Source organism: Ursus maritimus, unplaced genomic scaffold (assembly GCF_017311325.1).
Source record: "Ursus maritimus isolate PB19 unplaced genomic scaffold, ASM1731132v1 scaffold_4, whole genome shotgun sequence".
NCBI lineage: Eukaryota > Metazoa > Chordata > Mammalia > Carnivora > Ursidae > Ursus > Ursus maritimus.
This window is the reverse complement of record NW_024426552.1, coordinates 65782200-65794038: the sequence shown is the minus strand read 5'-3', so window position 1 is coordinate 65794038 and position 11839 is coordinate 65782200.

Here is an 11839-nt window from a genome sequence, read left to right as displayed (position 1 = left end):
TTTTTTTTTTTTTTTTTCTAAAATGATATTCAAAATTGTTTTGGTTACTAACATTTTTAAATTAAGAGTTCACATTTTAAAAAAATTAATTTCCTGCTTCTCTTGAAAAGACCCGGAGCTCTGGCAGCCCTGCGCCGGGTCCTGCAGGGCAGGCACAGGGGGAGGGAGGGCGAGGCGGCGGCTCCCCGGCCCGCTCCCTGCCCTTCCTCGGACCTAGCAGCCCGGCCTTCCAGCCGGAGCCCGGTCAGCGCGGCCGAGGGGAACCGGCAGAGGCGGCCGGGGGTGAGGTCACCACCTGTCCTTCTGGGAGCTCCAGCACGGTGATGGGCGCGGGCGAGGCCCCCGCTCGCTGTACGCGCCCCGCGCCCGCTCACTGGCTCCTCAGAACAGTGGAGGGGTGAGCTCTGGAACCTCTCGGGCGCCCTCTGGCCCCAACGCCACGGGACTTCGTGAGGCAGAGCGGAGGAATCTAGCGTCGGAGGGGCGCTGGCGCCACAGCGAACCCGCGACGCGGGAGAAGCCGACAGGGCGGGAGCAAAGGCTCGGCCAGAAAGGCTGTCTGAGGCTCTGCGGGAACGGAAAGAGGTCCGTGCTCAGCCCCCTCAGGCTCCCCATGATGTCCTCTGCCTTCAGGACTTTTGACAGCGTGCCAGGGGACCCAGGGACACGGGACAGGCCCACCCCGGGGCCACAGGCCCACCGTGCGCGGGCAGCGTGCCGCACCCGCGTGCAGGCCCCAGGCAAGGCCGCCCAGGGAGAGCAAGGGCAGCCAGCAGTGCGCGCGCCCGCGAGGTGCCCGGCGCTATGGCTCTGTTTCACGTAGATGAACCCACGTATTTCTCCCGACAATTCCATGAAGTCTCCTGTTACCCAGATGACGAGACTGAGGCGCGGAAAGGGTGCGTAACTGGCCCAAGATCACCTGGCAGGTGATTGATTGAGGCTGGCTAGAAACCCAGAGGTTGTTCCAGAACCCGCACTCTTGTGGCTACGCTAACTAAATTGCTTTTGCTCTCGTGCCCCAAGCTGAGCCCCCGCCCCTTGCCATCTGAAATCACGTCCAGCTGCAGCCACCCGGCCTGGCTTCCAGGCAGGTTACCAGCGAGCACCTGGTGTAACAGGCGAAGAACACCAAGGACGGGCAAGGGCCAGGAAGAACCCCCTTCCGTTTTCAAGTCAGTCTTTGCAGCACACTGAGAAGGTAAGGGCCCAACACGGAGATCTCTTCCCTTGTTGTCACAGCGAAACAAAACGACCCGTTCAAGTACCTGCAAAATGACATAGTCCCCATGACTCTTCCCCATTCTTGTCACCCTGCGCAGCCCTAGCCAAAAGGATTTCACTCAAATGCCTGAGACAGCCCCTTCTGCCCCTGCAGCCTGGGTGCTCATCCCCGGAGACTGGCCCAGGCTCCTTCAGCCCCCGAGGGGCACTGACATCCGTCCCACACTCACACAAAGAGCATTCACAGAACCTGACCCGACCGAGCACCATCGTCTTCTTGCTTAGACCCTAAAGGAAGTTTAGTAGTCACCGAAGGTATGCCAGGCAGGAGCCAGTAGATGGGGACTGTCAACAAAGACAAGAGATCCTGCCTTGCTAGGAGTCCAGCAATCCTCCTGAGCCCCACAGAGGCCCTGAGCTGGCCTTCCGCACAGCAGGGAATAAATCCCACTGAGAGCTTGGTGGAGCTGCCTGGGGTACCCGGGGGTTGCCTGAGCCCAGTGTGTCCCTGTGTTATCTCCCAAGCCTTCACCCTCAGGGGCCCAGAGACAAACCTCCCAACACCTCGCCCTCCCCTAATATCCTGTGGGTTCCCCAGGCCTTGGTTACTGCTGCCATCTCCCCTGAGAGCACCAAAGTCCCCTTCCTGCTCCAGCAAGACCTGACTTATGCACAAGAAGCACCCCAATCCCCCAGCCCTCTCTGAGAAGCAGGATAGAAGAAGGAACAAGAGGGCGCCTGGGTAGCGCAGTCGTTAAAGCGTCTGCCTTCAGCTCAGGGCGTGATCCTGGCGTTCCGGGATCGAGTCCCACATCGGGCTCCTCCGCTATGAGCCTGCTTCTTCCTCTCCCACTCCCCCTGCTGTGTTCCCTCTCTCGCTGGCTGTCTCTCTGTCACATAAATAAATAAAATCTTTAAAAAAAAAAAAAAAGAAGAAGAAGAAGGAACAAGAACATGGCGGAGCCACAGAGCTACGCCCCTTGCCCAACTCCCCAGAAGACTTCACCTGCCCCACTAGAAGCTCAGGCCCTCTGAATGGCCCAGAAGTCTCCTGCTCGGTGATGGTAGGGCCAGGCAAGGCTACCCAGTGCATCTTTCTTCTTCAAGACAAGACAGGCAACCAAGATCCCAGACTCCACTTAGGGGCTCTGTTGGCCTGTAGGACCCCACACAGCGGTCACCGGCTCTGCTCACTGTCAAAGCAAGGCTGTTGCTGGTGTGCTGGGCATATGCCGGAGGGGACCAGGTTCCCTGTGTCGGCTGATAGCCACCCGTTGATGTGGACATGACCTCTGGGAGGTCAGAGGGAAGAAAGGGAGATCAGTGGCACTGACTAAAGCCAGTAGTTCTGCAGTGAAGAGCTTCTTATATTACAGACTGAAATCAAGCTATAGTCCGGGTCAGGCTCTCTCTGGAGGCTCTAGGGGAGAATCCTCCCTTGCCTCTTCCAGCTTCCAGGGGCTCCAGGTTTCCCTGGCTTACAGCAGCAGAGCTCTGTGTTCACACGGCCTTCTCCTCTGTGCCCCTGCATCTCAAATCCTCCTCTCTCTTCCTGTCTCAGAGGAACACCAGTCACTGGATTTGGGGCCATCTTAAATCTAAAATGATTTCATCTTGAGATGAGATTGAATTCTCATTTTAAGATCTTAAATGCCTTAATTTTATTTGCAGACCCTATTTCCAAATAAGGCCACATTCACAGGGTCCAGACATATCTTTTGGGGAGACACCATTCAACCCACTACACTCCGTTTCCTCCTCTATAAAATGGGGCCAACAGTAGCACCGGCCTCACAATGCTGTAAGGATCGCCTGCGTTAATACAAGCTCAGCGCTCAGAGCAGGGCCCGGGACGTGGGAACTGCTCAGAGAACATTAGCTATTACCATCATTCCTCATCCTTCAAAATGCCACTCCATGAACTTGCTCTGAACCATGCCCGTGCCCTTCCCCTCACCCAGACAAAAGCCCTTGCCCGCACAGACGCTTCCGCGGCCTTGGTAGACCCCTCCAGCTTTATCCTAGGGCTCGGTGTGAGTGGGTGGAGGCTGGTTTCCTCTGCCAGCCCATTGGCTCCTTTTATAAAAAGCTGGATCTTATTCAGCTCTTTAGGAAAAAAAATAACCATTTTTGAGTCATATGAAAATATCTTCACCACAAGCAATAATGTGTGTATAGAGACATCATAGAGAACATATCTCGTAAGCCCAAATGTTTCCCTGTTTCCTCCCGACTGTTTGACTGGTCCCCATCACCTCTGTCTCACCAGCAGCCAGTTCAGAGACTGCCACGTGGGGCTGGAGCCCTTCTATCCCCTGAGAATGTGAAGGAGGTGGGCAGCCTGAAGTCAGCAGAAATTAAGGAGCAGCTGAATGTACTGCCCAAGGATACCTTGCCTGAGAGGTCACGGGTGGGTCCCCAGGGGTGACAGGAGGTTGGAAGGGAGGCCTGGAGCCCGGGGGGACAGAGGCACAGTGAGCGTCAGCAAGTGGGTCTAATGGAATGGTACCTGGCATCCAGAGAAGCTCCGCCCGGAACCATGATATAGCCCAGGGAGCTAACCAGGGAAAGAGGTCCACTATGACCGCTGGCTCAGCTGTGGAAAAGGCACAGCAGTTAGCTTTGCTTTTGTGGACTATTTGCTATGGATGACTAATTACCACGTAGCATAATAACAGTTATGTATATAATTATGTGGCAGATTAATTTGTTAAAAGCTTTATTTAATTATACTGCTAAACTCTGTTTGCTAAGTCTCTACTACCCCAAAACAAAAACAGAACAAACTTCGAAGCCTCATTGCTCAGCTATTCTTTCTCAGTTGGAGAAGGTGGGTGGGACCTGACCCAAGATCCACAATGGAAGCCCTGCTCCCCTCGTGGCTGTTGTTAAAACCTGCTGCCTTGTGCTGAGCCCTTGCCGTCCCAGGCTAAGGGGCTCATGTCCGCATGAGCACCACATGGGCCTCTCTAAGGGCCTAGGCTGGGTTCAGTCCCCTCTACTTACCTAGGCTGGGAGACAGATCTTCTGGCTCCAGAACTGGGGGATGGCTGGAATGACCTTGGGGCTCCTTCTGGGTGTGAGTTCACTCAAGAGGGTCTCACCTGCCCCTCTCCCACTGCCCCTGCTCGGCCTGAGGCTTGGCCCCTACCCCACAGGTTCTTCACCCCTGCCTTCCTCACATTCTCGTGTTCCTTTTCTGTCTCTCCTGTCCCTGGTTTCTACGGTGACGGTGACAGCACCGAGCACAGCTGACTGACTCCTCAGGTTCCAGCCTTTGAGGCGAGTTGGGAAGAGGCGAGAAGCCACTGAGAAAAGCCAGGCAAGTTGTGCAGCAAACCTGGGACCCTGACCTTCCAGGAGACAGAGAAGATACGTGTGGAAGCCCCACCAGCACTCTGTGGGGTCCGGCCAGCCCTCCCCTCCATTCCCACTGTGCAAGTTCTTTCTCTCATCTAGCCTCATTCTTCTTATAGGACAGTTTCCTTGGTCTCTCTGCTCACAACGGGTTGGCCTCCAGCCCTGCCCCTGGCCAGCACACACCAAGACGGCATGCCCTCAGTCCACGACAACACTAGGAGCAGAAGACACCAGCTGAGCACAACAGCCATGGTCTACTCTGACACCCTCAGACCCAGTCTCATGTTTTCCTCCAGAAGTGGGTGCTGTCATCACCATCACTGTTCCACAGATGAAGAGAACGGGGCTCTGACACGCCGCTGGTAAGCATAGAGCTGGGATTTGGCCAGCTCTGTCCTGCTCTAGAGCCCACGCTCTTAACCGCTGCATTACAGCCCCTTCTGTCCTGTTACTCATTCAACAAATACTGCGGACCATCTCTTCACGCAGACGGTGGGTTGGATGCTGCGGATGAACCACGCACAAGGCAGAGACGCATGAGCCCTTGTGGAGCTGACATCCAGGCCCACCCGGTACCTGTGTGCAAGCTTTGTTCTCCTGGGGTGTGGAGAGGCCCGACACGGGCCACAGGTGGGGTGGGACGCAGCAGCACTGACCACATTCCCAGCCAAGGAGGCACGTCATTTGGGATGATCTGCGTGCCACAGAGCAGACTTCGAGCAAGGTGCTGACGTGGGACCTCACGGCCTCCCTGGGGATTCTCCCATACCCCAGGCTTGGACATCAGCTGGGCCTTGCTCCTGCTGGGCTGGCCCTCCTAGGGACACCCTTCCCCCAACATCCTTCTCTTTGGCTCCTTCAACCAGCCATTGCTCTAGCTGGAAAACAGGCCTGCAAGCCTGACCAACTCCCTACCTGATGTCATCCCACCTGAAGGAAACTCAGTAGTCAACAAGACGACATCTGTGAGCTAATGAAAGACAGACAGAAACGCTGGGGGCCCTGGCCAGACAGCCTGACCTTCATCCCTGCAGAGGAGCTGAGGGGACTCGGGTGGTGGGAAAGGATGCCACCTCCCTCCGAGAGCCACCTGGTGCAGTCCGAAGGGCTCTCATGGGCGGGCAGGGGGCTCTCTGCTGGCCCCCTGCCTCTGCAGACCCGGCCTGAGGCCTCGCTGGGAGGAGAGAAGCACCAGGCTGGACACCCTCCCCAGAGGAGCCCTGACTCAGCCCTGACAAGGACTTAGCTAGAAAGGACTACCTGTCCTGGAGTAACTCCTGTGTATCAGGCCCTCGACTTACCCTGGGAGAAGAGATGTTTTTATTCCACTAATGAGGAAATTGAATCTCAGAGAGGTGAAGCAATTTTGTTGAGGTCACATATAGAGCAAACAATAGTTCTGTCTAATAGGTCTAACTCCAAAGTCAACACCTTTTTCCACCACGTCAGATAGCCTCCTTTAGGGGCCAGGACTGGAGAACACAGCTTCCAGAGGCCTCCCTACTCCTGAGAGAAAAGCAGGGGGGAATCCAGTCTGTACGGAGAAGCTGCTAAGTGCCTGGTCCCCATGCAGCCACACACGTCAATGCCTCTGCCCTGACCCCACCTTCCTTACAAGTACTCTCCTTGCGAGACGGGCCCCCAAAAGTAGAAGGTGGTGGCTCATGCGTGGTCCACACCCCCACCACATCCCCACCACGTCCCCACCCTGCATGGGGGGCTGCTCTGCTCCCAGGGCAGTTCTGCCCCAAACCACAAGCCCAGGGTCGCAGGGACTACTGGCCCGCCCTCCCAGCCAGGCCAGAGGTGGATGTCCAGCCAGGCTCTGAAAGGGAGGTTATTCCCCAGAGCAGGCGGCGTTTGCCAAGTACGGTTGGAGGCGGCAGCATCCGTCTCCCCAACGCTGAATCTGGATGTCGCGGGGGCGCTAATCCAGTCACTGAGATAACCGGGAGAGCGGATTCATTAACTAGAACTTGGAAAGGAGCTCCAAGCACACAATCACCACGTGTGTGCATCAAAGGGAAAAGCTGTCACCGTGGCTCCCTCCCTGGGATGGGGTCCTCACTTGCACAGGGATCCTTCCCACTCCACCAGGTTAATTCTCACCTTTCGGATTTTCTCTGAAACGTCACTTCCCAGGGAAGCCCACCCCATAACCCCTGAGTCCCAGTCCCCTGCCATGGCTCTTGCTCTGCATTTCTCCCTCGGGCCCTGGGACAGGTGTCACCACATGACTGTGCGGCTTGTAGGTCAGCGTCTGTCTCGCCCTCTGGAACGTCGGCTCTGAGAGGGCAGGGAATCTGGCCTTGTTGGCGCCGTACCCCAGCTCTCGCACTGTGTTTGCAGTGTGGTAGACACTCGTGGAGATTTGATGAAGGTGCAACTCCGGGTGGAAAACTGGGAGGAAGCAGCTCGGGTTGAAGGAGAGAAACGGGGAAAATAGGCTTTACCATGTGGTTTGCAGGCCTTTCCCCATCCAGGAATTGCTCAGCGCACATAGGAATTTCACAGGGCCGTGGAATCCTCCCGCTGTGGAATCATCTCCCCCAGCCCCGGGTCGGACAGTTTCTGCCTGCACCCAAGCTCGCCCGCTGTTCTCAGAGATCCCTGCAAATGCAATTCCTCAGCTCTCTTCCCATGTCCCTCGTGATGGTGATGTTGGGGAAGTTCTTCTCTGAGCCTGACTCCAATGTTTCCTCTGCCATCTTTCCCCCAGTGCCCTGTCCTTTTGAACACAGACTCCAACAATATCAGAACTAGACAGGAACTTAGAGATGGTCTAAGAAAGTAGCTCTCAACTCATTTTCTTTTTTCTAACAGGAAAATCCCTTTCGCAAAAAATCAGAATCTGAATCTTAAAATGTGAGGCTGATATGAAGGGAGCAGCTCTGATTGATATAGGGGTGGGAACCCTCTTGGGGTACCCCAGGAGCTCCCCAGAAACCAATTTGCAACCCAGTGAGAGATCTAAGCCTGACACTTTGCGGACAAGAAAATCCAAAGAAGGGAAATGATCTGTCCCAGCCAGGACCACAATGCAGGTCTTTCCTGCCTGAAGTCCACAGCCAACATCGTCAGACCTTAGTGGAAATGGCAACGTTTGGCGTACTTTGCAGTTGTGCTTTTTAAAAGTATGTTCTGGGGCGCCTGGCTGGCTCGGGTGGAAGAGCGTGTGACTCTTGATCTCGGGGTTATGAGTTTGAGCCCATGTTGGGGGTAGAGATTACTAAAAAAATCAGTAAACTTAAAAAAAATAAAAATATAAAAAAAATAAAAGTATGTTCCAGGATCATTTGGGAGCTATGTGTTTTGTGTTTTCTCCTCTATGATATCTGGCACCTAAATATGCCAAAAACTCAACAAGAAATTGGCAAAGAAAGTTATACAAACATGTTTCACCAATCTCCAAATCTTTGAACAAAGATGGTCATCTCATTTTCTCAAACATTTCCACATAGGGCTGCAGAGTGAAGCCCATCTTTTTTGTATTATTTACTTATTTATTTCTTTTGGAGTGCATTTTGAGCACAAACCATGCGATTACAAGAAAGATCCAATTGGAACGTGAACTGGTGGCGTCCTTTGTGCTGGGACTCATTAAGCCTCTCAGCCCCAGGGACCTGGGGATTTTCATGGAACCAATTTCCTTCTTGGGATTGTTAACGTAATCCCCTAATTGGAGCATTGAGGGTTCTATCAGTGGCCAGCGCAGTGCTCTAAGGGAGCACATTCCTAAGGACCAGGAGGAAGGTCTAGGCCTCCTCTTGGATTTCCGTAAGACCTGCATGCTCTTGCCCCACACTCTCACCCTGGGCCCCAGCGCAGAGGAGTGTGAAGTATCTCAGGGGAGTAGGACTAATAGGGACTGGTCAGACATCTTCCATGTGCTGCCCTTAGAACATTAGTCCATATAGTCAAACTGTGTGTGCCACTTATTAAGCTTCTAGTATGTTCCAGACACTGCGCTAGTTCACCTAATTCTGACAACAAGGAATCGCAATAATGTTATCTCTATTTTGCAAATAAGAACACTGATTCTTCAGAGGAGCTTGGGCTGACCCAAATATTATTTCATTTAATGTTTGCATATGTTAGTTACTCTAATACTAATACTAATAATGGTTAACTCTTAAGGAGTGTTCACTATGTTTCTAAAAGCTTTACATGTATAAACTTGTTTAATCCCCAAAACTATCCTATAAAATTGGGTGTTATTATCATCCCCATTTTTTAAAAAGATTTATTTATTTAATTGAGAGAAGGGCAGAGCGAGAGGGAGAGGGAGAGAATCTCAAGCAGACTCCCCACTGAGCAGGGAGCCCAACTTGGAGCTCAATCCCATGACCCTGAGATCATGACCTGAGCCGAAATCAAGAGTTAGATGCTCAACCAACTGAGCCACCCAGGCGCCCCAATCATCCCCATTTTATACAGGAGAGAACTGAGGCACAGAATGGTTGAGAATCTTGCCCAAGGGTACTCCGCTCTCAGCCTCATCGTCAGTTCCAAGAAGTCTCAGTTCGGCTCAAGCATGGGCTGTGCTCCTTCCCTAATTCAGGGGCAACAGCACAGGGAGTGGTTAAGGGCAGGGATGCCGGAGTCACACACATGTCAGGTCAAATCCAGTCTGTCACAGACGGGCTGGGAGAGGGGCAGGCGGATTAACCGTCTTTTGCTACGTAACAGATTGCGCAACACTTGGCTGCTTAGAACAGGAACACCTAGTATCCCTCACTCTGCGGGTCGGGGTGTGAGAGCTGCCTCACTGGGCGGCTCTGGCTTGGGGCCTCTCGCGAGGCTGCTGTCAGGATGTCACCTGAGGCTATGGTCCTCTCAAGGCTGAGCCGAGGCAGGAGCTGCTTGGAAGTTCACTGCCACGGACCTCTGCACACGGCCACACAAGGGAGGACCCCCCCCCCCCAGCCTGCAGCTGCCTTCCCCAGGGTGAGTGCTCCCGGACAGGGAGGGACAGTCCCCAAGATGGAGGCCCCCGAGTTCCTGCAGCTCCAACTCAGAAGCGGCTTTCCGTTACCTCCACCCTATTTCATTCATTAGAAACGGGCAGTGAGTGCAGCCCGCACTCAGACGGTGGGGCACGACAGGAACACGAAGCTGAGGAGGAGGGGAAGGCTGGGCCAGTGTGGGGGGCCTCCCACACAAGTCACGCAAACTTCTGAGCCTCAGTTCCCTCATCTACAAAACGGGAATCATAGAGTTCCTACCTCAAAGAATTCTTTTAAGGCCTCAGTGAGACAATGCCCATAAAGAGACCAGAGGAGTGGGGCACCTGCGTGGTTCATTGGTTAAGTGTCTGACTTCAGCTCAGGTCATGACCCCAGCGTCCTGGGATTGAGCTCTGAGTCGGGCTCCCTGCTCTGTCCCTTCTACCGCTTGTGCTCTCTCTCTCTCAAATAAATAAATAAAATCTTAAAAAAGAGAGGGAGAGAGAGAGACCCTGGGGGGCGGGGGGGGACACCAGAACAGTGCCTAGCAAAAAAAAAAAAAAAAAGAAGAAGAAGAAGAAAAAAAAAAGAACAGTGCCCAGCAAATAGGGAGTGCTCCAGAAATATGAGCTGCTGTCACCACCAAGACTGTAAACTACTTACGGGCAGAAACCCTGCATCTTCCGTGATCACATCTGTCCGTTTAATGCCTTCCCAGCTCAGTACCTGGCACTTCCTCTCACTGCGCAGACACCGGGCCTTGCAGGCCAGCGTGGGGCCGGGGAAAACGAGACAGCACCTGCTCTCACGGAGCACGCCGCTCACGCTGTGGGACGGGAGTCATGTCCCCTGCGAGCCAGCCAGGGCATGAGGTTTGAGAGTCTCCAGGGGCTCTGGCCCCTGCTGGCGCCCGGCCTCCTCTATGCAGAGATGGTGGAGCAATGCAGATTACCACGGGGTAACCGGACCTGCGTAGGCATCGGCCAGCCCTGCTCCCGTGGGCTCTGGCTTGGCGGATTCCCAAACACTGACCAGACTGTTCCTGGGGAGGGCTGGCACAAGGGTAAGGCCGAGTTCCGGAATGCTCACCCACCCACGTGCGGCCACAGACACTGTTCATGGCTCCCTTAGGCCTGTCATCAAGGAGCAACAGGTTGCCCTCTGTGTGCTTTGGCAGTGGCGGCAGCTGCTCACGGTAACCGACCTGGGGGTCAGGGAAAAGGGCAGGGGAGAGGGGCCGGGGGAGGCGGCCGGATCCTCAGCCAAGGTCCGCATAACCGGCCAGGCTGCAGGCTCGGCAAGGAGTCGGAGCTCTTCCGCAGAGAAGCTCGGGCTGGGCTGGGAGGGCGCACGTCACAGAGTCCTGCGCTGACTTGGGGTTCCGCCGCTTGTGCGCTGGATGACGCCGGACGGGCTGCTCAGCTCCCCTTCGTCTCTGGCCCCCCATCCACAAAATGACCTTCCACCTGGCACAGAGGCCGTGAGAACCAGCAGTGCAGGTGTGCAGAGCCTGGCACACAGTGGGGGCTCCATCAGCGGAGCCATCGTAATTATGGGGGGGGGAAGGGGCTTAGAGAAAGACAAAGATCGAAAGCTTAGTCTGTTTTGTTTTGTAAATTTTATTGAAGTGTATATACAGATTAAAATGGGCAGGAGGAGCCCCTGGCTGGCTCAGTGGGTGGAGCATGTGGGTTGTGAGTTCAAGCCCCTCATATTGTAAGTGTCCAGCCAGACGAAAATTCACAAAGGGATCACACATGTGTTATCGGCATCCGCATCAAGAAACAAAACATGAGGGACGCCTCAGAAGTCCGCTTCGAGTTCTCTCCTGATTGCTGTGCACCTGCTGGAAGAACTGCTATGCTTCTAACTTCTAAGATCCTGCTTTTGCACTTTATTTAAATTTTTAAAAGAATTTTACTTATTTATTTGAGGGAGAGAGAGAGAGATTGAGAGCCTGTGCTCTCTCTAGAGCACAAGCAGGGGAGCGGCAGGCAGAGGGAGAAGCAGGCTTCCCGCTGAGCCGGCAGCCGGATGTGGAACTTGATCCCAGAACCCCGGGATCCTGACCTGAGCCGAAGGCAGACGCTTCACCGACCGAGCCCCCCAGGCGTCCCTGCACCTTATTTAAATAAAAACAAATAGTATGCCCTCTATTGCGCCTATCTTCTTGGCTCAACACAGTGTGTGTGATACTCGCGTTGTCGCATGGGATTGTAGTTTGTTGGTTCTCATTGCTCTGCCGTGTTCCGTTGTGGGATATACTCCCATTTATTTATTAATTCCACTGATGATGGCCCTTCGGGCTG